Source organism: Eurosta solidaginis, chromosome 5, assembly GCF_040869045.1.
Source record: "Eurosta solidaginis isolate ZX-2024a chromosome 5, ASM4086904v1, whole genome shotgun sequence".
In the NCBI taxonomy this organism is placed as follows: Eukaryota; Metazoa; Arthropoda; class Insecta; order Diptera; family Tephritidae; genus Eurosta; species Eurosta solidaginis.
The window spans coordinates 52,733,285-52,748,434 of record NC_090323.1 but is presented as its reverse complement, the minus strand read 5'-3'; the positions used below and the strand labels follow the sequence as shown (position 1 = coordinate 52,748,434).

At 37.3% G+C, this 15,150-nt stretch overlaps 1 protein-coding gene across 1 annotated transcript in view; it reads right to left on the bottom strand.

The window, feature by feature from the left end:
• The window catches only part of brm (ATP-dependent helicase brm), a 105,611-nt gene that overhangs the window by 50,195 nt on the left and 40,266 nt on the right, over positions 1 to 15,150 (bottom strand). The window lies entirely within an intron of this gene.

Here is a 15,150-nt window from a genome sequence, read left to right as displayed (position 1 = left end):
TGAGTATTTTAAAAGGGCGTGGGGCTTAGTTCTATAGGTGGACGCGTTTTCGAGATATCGCCATAAAGGTGGACCAGGGGTGACTCTAGAATGTGTTTGTACGATATGGGTCTCAAATTAAAGGTATTAATGAGAGTTTTAAAAGGCGTTTTCCAGATATCTACCAAAATGTGGACCAGGGTGACCCAGAACATCATCTGTTGGATACCGCTAATTTATTTATATATGTAATACCTGCCAAGATTTCAAGGGTTTTTTATTTCGCCCTGCAGACATTTTTCATTTTCTTCTACTTAGTATGGTAGGTGTCACAACCATTTTACAAAGTTTTTTCTAAAGTTATATTTCGCGTCAATAAACCAATCCAATTACCTTACCATGTTTCATCCCTTTTTTCGTATTTGGTATAGAATTATGGCATTTTTTTCATTTTTCGTAATTTTCGATATCGAAAAAGTGGGCGTGGTCATAGTCGGATTTCGTTCAGTTTTCATACCAAGATAAAGTGAGTTCAGATAAGTACGTGAACTAAGTTCAGTAAGAATATGTCGATTTTTGCTCAAGTTATCGTGTTAACGGCCATGCGGAAGGACAGACGGACGACTGTGTATAAAAACTGTGCGTGGCATCAACCGATTTCGCCAATTTTCACATAAAACAGTCAACGTCATAAAATCTATGCCCCTACCAAATTTCAAAAGGATTGGCTAATTTTTGTTTGACTTATGGCGTTAAAAATATCCTAGACAAATTAAATGAAAAAGGGCGGAGCCACGCCCATTTTGAAATTTTCTTTTATTTTTGTATTTTGTTGCACCATATCATTACTGGAGTTGAATGTTGACATAATTTACTTATATACTGCAAAGATATTAAATTTTTGTTAAAATTTTACTTTAAAAAAAATTTTTTTTTAAAAGTGGGCGTGGTCCTTCTCCGATTTTGCTAATTTTTATTAAGCGTACATATAGTAATAGGAGTAACGTTCCTGCCAAATTTCATCACGATATCTTCAACGACTGCCAAATTACAGCTTGCAAAAGTTTTAAATTACCTTCTTTTAAAAGTGGGCGGTGCCACGCCCATTGTCCAAAATTTTACTAATTTTCTATTCTGCGTCATAAGTTCAACTCACCTACCAAGTTTCATCGCTTTATCTGTCTTTGGTAATGAATTATTGCTATTTTTCGGTTTTTCGAAATTTTCGATATCGAAAAAGTGGGCGTGGTTATAGTCCGATATCGTTCATTTTAAATAGCGATCTGAGATGAGTGCTCAGGAACCTACATACCAAATTGCATCAAGATACCTCAAAATTTACTCAAGTTATCGTGTTAACGGACGGACGGACGGACGGACATGGCTCAATCAAATTTTTTTTCGATCCTGATTATTTTGATATATGGAAGTCTATATCTATCTCGATTCCTTTATACCTGTACAACCAACCGTTATGCAATCAAACTTAATATACTCTGTGAGCTCTGCTCAACTGAGTATAAAAACAGAAGAGATCCAAACTGTTTTATGATAAAAATCCTTCAAAAAAATTATTTCGGGACTGTTAATTTTTATTCCGGAAGAAATTATCAATTTCGGACTTTTATTTTTTAAGTCCGAAAATAAAACTTAAATCTGGACTTTTATTTTTTAAGGACAAAATAAAGGTCCGGCTCCATAACTATGAAACGGTAAATTCAAATGAAACGAATTTTTTCATATAGCATCTTTGGTTCAGTATGAAGCGGCTTATAAAATTTTAAGGCAACATCTATATTGTATCAAACTTTATGGCGAAGAAACAGGCGCAAGTTTACTATGGAAAAGTTTAAGTACAGTACTCCGAGAGTTGCCCATGGTTATAGTAATAAAAATCTTGAAATCGATTGATAAAAAATTAGTTTCATTTGAATGAGCCGTTCCTTAGTTATGGAGCCACATATTTATTCTGTCCTTAAACAATTAAGGTCCGGATATAACTTTTATTTTTGGACTTATTAAATTAAAATTTGGATAAATTTTTTTGAAAAATGAAAAAGGATGCATGATTCGTCATAAAAAATCTATGGGTATGGACGGAATCTCATTGGATTACGTTGGACAATTTTTTGACTCGGACTTTTTCAACCCACAAAAACAAAAAACAGTTTTGAACACTTACCTTATGAGGAGGTAAAAAATATAAGAAATCAATTTTCGGCATGTATAATTCTATGTATTTCTATGTATAATTCCCAATTGTCACTTTCGAACTGTGGTAAGTATTAAATTAATAATTGATATTACTTACTCCGACTAGAGTTCGCCCCTTGGTTGAAATTTAGCCACTGCAGACGGCAACATACCTTTGCTTTCTTATCGTTTCCCTTCCTTTCCTCTCCTCTTTTCTCCTCTCCTATTTCCTCTCCGCTACTCTCCTCTTCTATCTTTTCCTTTCCTCTACTTTCCTTTCATTTCCTTTTCCTTCGTTTGCTTCGCTTTCCTTTCCATTAATTTCCTTTTCATACCTTTCATAACAAAGTAGTGGCAACCAACAAAACGACCAAATACTTTAACTTGAATATTCCCGTTTGTTTTTGTAAACATGTTGAATATCAGCAAAGCAAATTACACATTCTGAGGACTTCTTCGGGCGAATTTTGCCCTGAGAGAAAACATTTACAATAATATATGGCCCATTCAAATCCATGATCAAAGAGATGTGTAAGTTTTTACATGGTGCTGAAAAATAAATTGTTTCAGTTTTTGCGAATTTCGTAAGTATTCGAACTAGGGGGGCACATTTTCAACTTGAAACGCTCTTATACAGAGCAAGCTAAGTGAAATTTTGAAGATATGCCTGTGGTGCGCCAATTCATTACGTATCGATCTGTTTACTCTGTAAAGTAATATAAATTACTAACCCAGAAGAGGCTTGGTAAAAACAAGCGATTCCAAGGCCCATATGGCAGGAGCAGTAAAATTTTCGAGTTTTCTGAACACTGCAGTTTTAGAGCTTACTTACTTACTTAATTGGCGCTTAACCGTCTAAACGGTTATGGCCGTCCAACAAGGCGCGCCAGTCGCTCCTCCGCTCCGCCAACCGGCGCCAATTGGTCACACCAAGGGAGTTTAAATCGTTTTCCACCTGGTCCTTCCAACGGAGTGGGGGCCGCCCTCTACCTCTGCTTCCATAGTAGCAAGTTTATTGAGATTATAAATGAATACAAAGTATCTGGGAGTTCTCTTGAATTACAAACTATCTTTTACAAAGCATCTCGGTGCAAAACTAGCTGAGGTCAAAACAGCGATAAAGGATACCTGATCAAAATACATAAATAACCCTCGCATTTGTATTTCAAATAAGATGAAAATTTTCGAGGCAGCATGTAGGTCCATTATGTTTAATGGTGCGCAAGTCTGGGGTGTTGATAAGTTTGAAAGCGTAGAGTAACTTCTTCGCTTCTTTTTAAAAAAGTTAATTTTTACCAGCTAATACACCAAACTATATGTTACACCTTGAATCAGGTTCATCGTCGTTATTCAGTCACACCTTACGCATTCACATGCTTTATATTGGGCGCTGTTTAAGTTTTTGGCAGCAAATAGACTGCCCAGAATTGTAACAGAGGAGACAGTGAGTCAAGGGTCGTACTGGGTCAAAAAGTGGAGAAACTTTTATGAAAGTGTCGAAAGTGTGTGGTGCCTCTGTCTGACTTTTCTTCCGCATCGCTTAATATGAGCATACCAATTTTACTAGAGAAATTAATTCAAAAAGAGTTTGCAGACTATGCCGGTAGTTCGTCACATGATCTTTACTCCGACTTGCTCCCTATGTACTCTACATATTTTAAGGATGAGTATTCTGCGTACGCCATAAGTCTGATTTTCCGAGCAAGGGGTGGCTTGCTAAATCTTAATGCTCGATGTTTTAAAAATTGTTTCCCAAAAACTGTCCTATGTGCAATTTATGTGTAGCTGAAGACACCCATCACTTCATTGAGATATGTCCTATATATAAAGACATACGGTTTAATTGTTTTGGTGAGAAAGTTTTAGATCTGCAGAAGGTGGTAAATATCCTTAAGGGTTATAACTATAACTCACTCTTTGTCTATATAAGAAATTGCCTTAAGTATAGAGAACTTATTGTCAACGAATTTTCCTAAATGATTTGCTTAGTTATAAGTGTTATTAAGACACACAACATTTATTATTATTGTCTGGAATCTTTATTTATTTTTATATATTTATAGTTTTAATTAATTTTTCTTTACTTTTATAATTACTAGTTGAAAGAAAATAAATAAATCACTACTACTACTATTGCCTGTTACCAAGGCAGAACCCGATAAATCGCTAGAACAAAAGGTGCCCATTTGAGTTCACCACAAAGCTAGAAGGAATACTCACATATACAGAGTTAGGAAACGCTATAGAGGGGTTAATATTCTGTTTATTCGCACAATCTTCCTAGAAACAGCGGCGGAAATGGTTCCGAATTTCTCTATCAATCCACCTGCCTCTCCTCTGGCTAACTCTTTTCATCATCGCATATTTCCTCTCCACATTTCTTAGTTTACTTTAATCGGCACATTGAACTTCCCTATCCCTTTCATTCTTCCGTGAGCTTTGCGTTTTTCCTCTTACTCTCCCTGCTCGTGCTCTTATCCAAATTTTACTATTGCTATTACTCTTAATCTTATCCTGATGTTATTCTTACTCTTCCTGCTAACCTCTTTTTACTACTCTGTCTCAAACCATTACCCTATTCTTACTTTGACTCTCACTCTCCCTGTTTCTCTTGGTTTGTTTACTCTTCCCACTTCCCTCCAACTTTCTCTACTTTTCCTTCCTATTTTCTCTGTTTTCTCTTCTCTTTCATGTCCCCGCTTCCAAGGTGGAAATATATCGAGTTTACCATTTCTCTGTACACTGTTTCACATACATCGTTAGCGTTAAGAAAGTAGCAAAATAGTACCACTACCCTACTACTTTCAAATTCATGATCGAATTATGAGGCAGTAAAATTTTTGTTTTTGTACTAATGTCTTCACCTGTCTGGATTCATTGCGTTATGATGCTACATAATATTATATTATAATGATCGCTAAATGTTACAATAGCAGGACGATTTTTCTGATCCACTGTGGAACGCGTAGCCGGTTAACATATGAAAGGTGCTGTAACTCATCAAGAGTTTATAAATATGGGCCAAGGACCACGGTTGCCACACCATGTTTTTATTTGGGGCCAAAATTCATCTAAAAAAAGGGCCAAATTTCAAAGAAATGGACCAAATTTTTGTAGTTTTAATTGGCTTACAAACGATTCGGCAATTAACGAATGTGGCGTATTCTTTGTAAATCTTTAATTTCAGGTTGTGGTAAAGTACAAAGTCACACACACTTTCATTCTAACAAAAAGCTTTATATAACTAATTGTTTTAACGAAAACCCTTAGGGGAAAACCCGTGCCGCAAGCCAAACTAGTTCTATTTTATATACTTTAAAATCTTATTTAAACTAAATTTAAATTTTATTATAAAATCAGTCTAAAAGTTAAAAAAATTGTTTCAAATAGCTGGGTGTTCTTTTTTTTTTTTTAGTTTAATTCTTCACTCTTCCGTTTACCAGTGCAGCATCACGCTTCAATTTTCCTATCTATGGCCTAGGTTCAGTAATTACGAGTATTGAAATGTACATTTTTTCCATATAATTTGTGTTAGAGAAAAATTTACATTTCAAAACTAAGATTAATTGAATCTCAGTCCTCAGATTTACTTTTAAAAATTCTTAAAAGTTTGAACTGTGTAGTAATGGTCGAAATTCCATTTGACGAGGTACCAGAAATTAGTTATTATTAACAATGTTATTATTAAAGTTTCTGGGGTTCTGCTCTCCAACGGGAATAATTTGGCACAAAATGTTTATATCAGATCTACGTTGAGCATTTGTTAAATTAGCGCTTTCCAAAAATATTCCTGCCTTACTTGCAATAAAAATATTTCTTGTGTTAAGATACTTAGTATTCTAATTATGCCCAATTTTAATTGTACGCAAAATTACTCAAATGGTGCTTCATATTGATGGAATTATATCAGCACACTAAATTTTTTTGATTGAACTCTTTCGGTCGGACATATAGAGAAACTTTTAATTTTCTAACTGATATTGAATTTGACAGTTGTATAGTATAAATGATATTAACTTCCAGACACAAAAATAGAAAATATAGACGCATCGCAGTGGGAAGAACATAATAGCCTTCGAATTTCTAAAACTCAACAATTTGTTTTGTGCTGTGTGAGAAAAATTTAAAAATCGATATCCCAAACGAAAGGTAACACTCTCAAAATTTTTACATAGGATTTCTTTGTGAAAATTTGTTAGGGGCACTATTTGTTTGGCATGTCGATATATTGCTTCACAAACTCTCATTACCTATCGATTTGCTTGCATCAGGCCCGGCCGCTGGGGGAGGGTTTTGGGGGTTTGGTTTGCTTCAAGATCAAGACTTTTCTAAACTTTTTGCTAGGTGAAGTGCCATCGTTCGGCTACATTTTAATGAAAGCATTTTTTTGTAAGAAATCCATTGGGATTAATTGTAAATTATATAAGGGTTAATGAAGGTGTGGAAAATTTTGTGGGCAGTGTTGAACATTTTTTCCTCATTGAAAACAAACAATCTTGATTACAGCCTAAGTTAGGTTAGCCTAAAAAGTCCCAAAATTGGAAAAAAGGGACCAGCGGACCAAATGGGGTTGGAAAGGACCATGTTTGGCCCAAATGGACCAAAGTGGCAACCGTGCCGAGTACTCCATCAGGTATAACAATATTCAAGAAAAATTATGTGTAGTGCTTAAAAACGAAAATGGTTAATCTGTATCAAACAAAAGATTTAAATTTGTTGCACAGTGTAATTTTGCGACATACAAATATTCACATCTAATTATTATCAAAGCTCTTATTTTAACGTTAATGAGATAAGATAAGAGAAATTAAATAAGATCGGCGGATAACCGAGTGCTCGCTAAGTTGGTGATAAATAAAAAATTTGCATTTGACTTTTCAACAACTTTTAAACCTAAACATACATACATATGTATAAACAAAAAAATATAAAATGAACAAAAATATATAAAACAAGTAAGGAAGGCTAAATTCGGGTGTAACCGAACATTACATACTCAGTTGAGAGCTATGGAGACAAAATAAAGAAGATCACCATGTAGGAAAATGAACCTAGGGTAACCCTGGAATGTGGTTGTATGACATGTGTATCAAATGGAAGGTATTAAAAGAGTATTTTAAGAGAGAGTAGGCCATAGTTCTATGGATGGACGCCATTTAGGGATATCGCCATAAAGGTGGACCAGGCTGACTCTAGAATTTATTTGTACGATATGGGTATCAAATGAAAGGTGTTACTGAGCATTTTAAGAGGGAGTGGGCCTTTGGTCTATCGGTGGACGCCTTTTCGAGATATCGCCATTAAGGTGGACCAGAGGTGACTCTAGAATGTGTTTGTACGATATGGGTATCAAATGAAAGGTGGTAATGAGTATTTTAAAAGGGAATGGGCTTTAGTTCTATAGGTGAACGCCTTTTCGATAAATCGCCATAAAGGTGGACCAGGGTTGACTCTAGAATATGTTTGTACGATATGGGTATCAAATGAAAGCTGTTAATGAGTATTTTGAAAAGGAGTGATCCTTAGTTCCATAGGTGGATGCCCTTTCGATATATCGCCATAAAGGTGGACCAGGGGTGACCCTAGAAGGTTTGTACGACATGGGTATCAAACGAAAGGTGTTACTGAGCATTTTAAGAGGGAGTGGGCATTAGGTCTATAGGTGGACGCCTTTTCGAGATATCGCCATTAGGGTGGACCAGGGGTGACTCTAGAATGTGTTTGTACGATATGGGAATCAAATGAAAGGTGTTACTGAGCATTTTAAGAGGGAGTGGGCATTAGGTCTATAGGTGGACGCCTTTTCGAGATATCGCCATTAGGGTGGGCCAGGGGTGACTCTAGAATGTTTGTACGATATGGGTATCAAACGAAAAGTGTTACTGAGCATTTTAAGAGGGAGTGGGCATTAGGTCTATAGGTGGACGCCTTTTCGAAATGTCGCCATTAGGGTGGGCCAGGGGTGACTCTAGAATGTGTTTGTATGATATGGGTATCAAATGAAAGATGGTAATGAGTATTTTAAAAGGGAGTAATTCTTAGTTCTATAGGTGGACGCCTTTTCGAGATATCGCCATAAAGGTGGACCAAGGGTGACTCTAGAATGTTTGTACGATATGGGTATCAAACGAAAGGTGTTACTGAGCATTTTAAGAGGGAGTGGGCATGAGGTCTATAGGTGGACGCCTTTTCGAGATATCGTCATTAGGGTGGGCCAGGGGTGACTCTAGAATGTGTTTGTACGATATGGGTATCAAACGAAAGGTGTTACTGAGCATTTAAAGAGGGAGTGGGCATTAGGTCTATAGGTGGACGCCGTTTCGAGATATCGCCATTAGGGTGGGCCAGGGGTGACTCTAGAATGTTTGTACGATATGGGTATCAAACGAAAGGTGTTACTGAGCATTTTAAGAGGGAGTGGGCATGAGGTCTATAGGTGGACGCCTTTTCGAGATATCGTCATTAGGGTGGGCCAGGGGTGACTCTAGAATGTGTTTGTACGATATGGGTATCAAACGAAAGGTGTTACTGAGGATTTTAAGAGGGAGTGGGCATTAAGTCTATAGGTGGACCCCTTTTCGAGATATCGCCATTAGGGTGGGCCAGGGGTGACTCTAGAATGTTCGTACGATATGGGTATCAAACGAAAGGTGGTAATGAGTATTTTAAAAGGGAGTAATCCTTAGTTCTATAGGTGGACGCCTTTTCGAGATATCGCCATAAAGGTGGACCAAGGGTGACTCTAGAATGTTTGTACGATATGGGTATCAAACGAAAGGTGGTACTGAGCATTTTAAGAGGGAGTGGGCATGAGGTCTATAGGTGGACACCTTTTCGAGATATCGTCATTAGGGTGGGCCAGGGGTGGCTCTAGAATGTGTTTGTACGATATGGGTATGAAACGAAAGGTGTTACTGAGGATTTTAAGAGGGAGTGGGCATTAGGTCTATAGGTGGACGCCTTTTCGAGATATCGCCATTAGGGTGGGCCAGGGTGACTCTAGAATGTGTTTGTACGATTTGGGTATCAAATGAAAGGTGGTAATGAGTATTTTAAAAGGGAGTAATCCTTAGTTCTATAGGTGGACGCCTTTTCGAGATATCGCCATAAAGGTGGACCAAGGGTGACTCTAGAATGTTTGTACGATATGGGTATCAAACGAAAGGTGTTACTGAGCATTTTAAGAGGGAGTGGGCATTAGGTCTATAGGTGGACGCCTTTTCGAGATATCGCCATTAGGGTGGGCCAGGGGTGACTCTAGAATGTGTTTGTACGATTTGGGTATCAAATGAAAGGTGGTAATGAGTATTTTAAAAGGGAGTAATCCTTAGTTCTATAGGTGGACGCCTTTTCGAGATATCGCCATAAAGGTGGACCAAGGGTGACTCTAGAATGTTTGTACGATATGGGTATCAAACGAAAGGTGGTACTGAGCATTTTAAGAGTGAGTGGGCATGAGGTCTATAGGTGGACACCTTTTCGAGATATCGTCATTAGGGTGGGCCGGGGGTGGCTCTAGAATGTGTTTGTACGATATGGGTATCAAACGAAAGGTGTTACTGAGGATTTTAAGAGGGAGTGGGCATTAGGTCTATAGGTGGACGCCTTTTCGAGATATCGCCATTAGGGTGGGCCAGGGTGACTCTAGAATGTGTTTGTACGATTTGGGTATCAAATGAAAGGTGGTAATGAGTATTTTAAAAGGGAGTAATCCTTAGTTCTATAGGTGGACGCCTTTTCGAGATATCGCCATAAAGGTGGACCAAGGGTGACTCTAGAATGTTTGTACGATATGGGTATCAAACGAAAGGTGTTACTGAGCATTTTAAGAGGGAGTGGGCATTAGGTCTATAGGTGGACGCCTTTTCGAGATATCGCCATTAGGGTGGGCCAGGGGTGACTCTAGAATGTTTGTACGATATGGGTATCAAACGAAAGGTGTTACTGAGCATTTTAAGAGGGAGTGGGCATTAGGTCTATAGGTGGACGCCTTTTCGAGATATCGTCATTAGGGTGGGCCAGGGGTGACTCTAGAATGTTTGTACGATATGGATATCAAACGAAAGGTGTTACTGAGCATTTTAAGAGGGAGTGAACATTAGGTCTATAGGTGGACGCCTTTTCGAGCATTTTAAGAGGGAGTGGGAATTAGGTCTATAGGTGGACGCCTTTTCGAGATATCGCCATTAGGGTGGGCCAGGGGTGACTCTAGAATGTGTTTGTACGATACGGATATCAAATTAAAGGTATTAATGAGGGTTTTAAAAGCGAGTGGCCCTTAGATGTATATGTGAAGGCGTTCTCGCGATATCGACCAAAATGTGGACCAGGTGATCCAGAAAATCATCTGTCGGGTACTGCTAATTTATTTATATATGCAATACCACTAACAGTATTCCTGCCAAGATTCCAAGGGCTGTTTATTTCGGCTTGTAGAACTTTTTCATTTTCTTCTACTTAATATGGTAGGTGTCACACCCATTTTACAAAGTTTTTTCCAAAGTTATATTTTGCGTCAATAAACCAATCCAGTTACCATGTTTCATCCCTTTTTTCGTATTTGGTATAGAATTATGGCATTTTTTTCATTTTTCGTAATTTTCGATATCGATAAAGTGGGCGTGGTTATGGTCGGATTTCGGCCATTTTTTTTACCAAGATAAAGTGAGTTCAGATAAGTACGTGGGCTAAGTTTAGTAAAGATATATCGGTTTTTGCTCAAGTTATTGTGTTAACGGCCGAGCGGAAGGACAAACGGTGGACTGTATATAAAAACTGGGCGTGGCTTCCACCGATTTCGCCAATTTTCACAGAGAACAGTTACCGTCATAGAATCTATGCCCCTACCAAATTTGAGAAGGATTGGTAATTTTTTGTTCGACTTATGGCATTAAAAGTATTCTAGACAAACTAAATGAAAATGGGCGGAGCCACGCCTATTTTGAAATTTTCTTTTATTTTTGTATTTTGTTGCATCATATCATTACTGGAGTTGAATTTTGACTTAATTTACTTATATACAGTAAAGATATTAAATTTTTTGTTAAAATTTGAATTTTAAAAATATTTTTTTTAAAAAGTGGGCGTGTTCTTCATCCAATTTTGCTAATTTTTATTTAGCACATATATAGTAATAGTAGTAACGTGCTTGCCAAATTTCATCATGATATCTTCAAATCAAATTACAGCTTGCAAAACTTTTAAATTACCTTCTTGTAAAAGTGGGCGGTGCCACGCCCACTGTCCAAAATCTTACTAATTTTCTATTCTGCGTCATAACGTCAACCCATCTACCAAGTTTCATCGCTTTAACCGCCTTTGGCAATGAACTATCGCATTTTTTCGGTTTTTCGAAATTTTCGATATCGAAAAAGTGGGCGTGGTTATAGTCCGATATCGTTCATTTTAAATAGCGATCTGAGAAGAGTCTCTACAGAATCCTCTAGAGAATCTACATACCAAATTTCATCAAGATACCTCAAAATTTACTCAAGTTATCGTGTTAACGGACAGACGGACGGACATGGCTCAATCGAATTTTTTTTCGATACTGATGATTTTGATATATGAAAGTCTATATCTATCTCGATTCCTTCATACCTGTACAACCAACCGTTATCCAATCAAAGTTAATATACTCTGTGAGCTCTGCTCAACTGAGTATAATGAACAAAAATTAGCGTCTAAGTCTAAATTGTTTTAAATATGCATAAATACATACATAACTTCGCAACGGTTTATCAAAAACATGGGATAACCTAGAAAACACAGTCCATAACGTTAGAGAAATTTGTTAGGCACGTAATCTCTACCCCCAGAAAAATGCTAGAAAACTACACAAGTAATCGAGTTCAGAATCATTAGAGAACTAATGCCCAATTATTTATCATTAGAATTCTATCAGAGAAGCACATTAGAAATCGATTAGAGAGTTATAATTTTTTATATTTATAACTAAAGCCCATTACTTTTGAGAATGCCACGTTTCTCCAGTGTTTCTAGGTCGTGCTCCAAATGAGAGATTAAAGAAGGGGTATTGTTGTCTAATCTATATCTATCTTCAGTGTTGTTGGGAGACAACTGATGATGCGATACAAACGTAAGAAAACATAAGTAACATACCTTTAGCGCGTGAACAACGGATAATCCAGTATTATTTCTGAACTGAGGATAGACAATCGCTTGGCAAGTTTGGATCACGTATTAAAACTTTAGCTGCTAGTCTGCAGACAACTATATTATACACAGAATCCAAAGAGCCTGAGAATTCGTTTCCAACCGGTATATTTTTATATTTCGGCATAGTTGGTTGGGGGAACACTAATTCGGTCAATTTTGCGCTCCGGGTCATCACCATGCGTGGAGATTTGCACGCTTTCTCTGGTACTTACGGTGGAAGAGGCTCAGAATCCCCAAAAATACGATCTTCAACCAAAAATCTTCAACTTAAAAAGAATTCCCAAAACCGGAATCCAGAAGCAAAATCCAGAAATTCAAAATCTTTCAATTAAATTTAATATTTCCAAAATTACAGCTACCTAATGAAGAGTAAGTGCAGAATACTATATTATTGGCAAATTATTATTATTATTATTATTCCCATGCAGAGAAGTATTATGTGGATCGCGTAGCCAGTGTTGCATCGGCTGTTATTTTTTGAAAGCGCAACCGAAGACCGCATACTACCCCAGCGGGTTAGAGGACTTAAAATATACCCGCGGCAGGTATTCCTGTCATAAGATACGACGAAAATCTCTAAATAATAAATTGGTGGTGTGGCGCAATCCTTTCAAAGGGTTGCCAGCGCAATTTGAAACTTCCCGTTGCCAATTCTGTTTCTTTAGCAGCCGAGGTTCTGACGACCCCAAATTCCTCATGGATCTAGGAGTGGGCGGGATGGCCTAGAAGGTTCAATGTGGTCATATTAAATCGTTACCGGGAGAGTCAGGCTTGTACCCTAATGGTGCTTACTACTGGAACGTACCGTATCTATATCATCCGGCAAAGGGCCATCAACATCGATAACACTCCCCAAAACCTTCGGGACCACACACGTATGTTCTAAATTCACAGACAACGCAACGTTAACGCCAAAGCAACACAATTCAAAAACTTACATTTTTACTTGCGTTGCCAGTAGGTTTTTATGGAGGTTTCAGATTTGGAAAAACTATTTCCATTAAACATTTTTTTTTAATGAATGAAATTTGTTATTTTCATTCATCACGAAAAAAAATCAAAATGAATTATTTCTTTTGTGTTCATTCTGGCAGGGAAACTTTCAACGTGCGTAATTTAAAAGTAACGCCAGAACCAAAACGACGCAAAAGTCGAATGTGTTTGGGCCTTAAGAGACAATTAATGATGATATTCGCAAGTATGCACTATTTTGAAATTTGTCAGTTTAAAACTACACCATTTCCAGACGGGCTTTAGAAAGGGTTAATTAGATTTTAAAATAGTCAGTTTCAAAAGCGTCAGTTTGACTTAGTAATTCTCAATTGGATACTCGAAAGCGTCAGTTTGAATTTAGAACTGTCTGTAGGAATTTTGAAAGCGCAGTTTGAATTTTAGAATTATCAGTTGGATTTTAGAAAACATCATTTGGTCCATTATGTTTTACGGCGCGCAGGTATGGTGGGTTAACGAATTCGACCAAGTTGAGAAACTTCTTAGGTGTTTCATAAAGAAACCGATCTTCCTTCCCTCTAAAACGCTAAACTACATGCTGCATCTGAAAACAGGCTTGTAGCCCCTATATTTCATACGCTTCGCCTGCACATGCTCCTATCGCTCGTTGCTTTAGTCTATCACATGACAGAAGAGGACTCTGCCAACCTGGGGATTTTCTGGATAAACACTTGGAAAGAACTTGCTAACACCGTCAATCTACCTTTCATTATGCAATTGCCACCACCAGCTAATATACAGACCTTCACCTCCTCGCTCTTAGAACGCTTAGCTGAGTATAATATAAATAAGTTCCTCGAAATGGCTCGAAAGTCTACTACCCACGACCTTTACCAGGCTCTAATGCCGTTGGAGACTTCGTATTTCACTGATGATTACAGCGTATATGCAGCCAGTCTGATTCTCCGGGCAAGAATCTATTAAAACATATCGTATCCACTTTGCACAGTATGTAACTTGCAGGAGCCAGAAGACTTTTTTCACTTTATTGGCACATGTCCGATATATAACAAAATTCGTTCCCTTTACTTTGGGGAAAGAATTTTAGATATGGCAAAGGTGGTTGCCAGTTTAAATGGATTTAACTTCGAGTTTCTCGCGGATAGCTTTAAAATTAGGGACTTATTATTAAATTAATTTTCGTAGTGAATTTTTTAGTATGTTATTTAACACGTATACGCACTATAGTGCAACGCACAACATACTCTTTTATTGTCGCTAGTATCTACTGTAATTTATTTATTTAAGTGTTTCGATTTGTGTTTTATACCCAGCTGTACTTTTACACAGCGTATTATAACTTTGATTGGATAACAGTTGGTTGTACAGTTATACAGGAATCGAGATAGATATAGACTTCTATATATCAAAATTATCAGTATGGAAAAAAAGTTTGATGAAGCCATGTCCGTATTCACCAAATTCGATATAAGGGCGTATCGGAACCCACAACAGATTGGCACTGAAAATGAGCAAAATCGAACGATAACCGATATCGAAAATATAGAAAAATGCAACAAATGAAATAATTCAAAAACGAATACCTCTAAGCTAGTGAAATTTTGGTAAGTGGGTTGGTTTTATGACGCAAAATATAGATTCTAAAAAATTTTGGAATATGGGCTTGGCATCACTCACATTTAGAAGATGAAAACTTTGCAGTTTAACAAGCAGAGGCACAATCCTCGCCAAATTATATAAACTGAGTGAAGATAATCAAAATTGGTTAAAGACCACGCGGTATTTAAATACATTTGACTGATATTCTACCACAGTAGTGGTATCGTT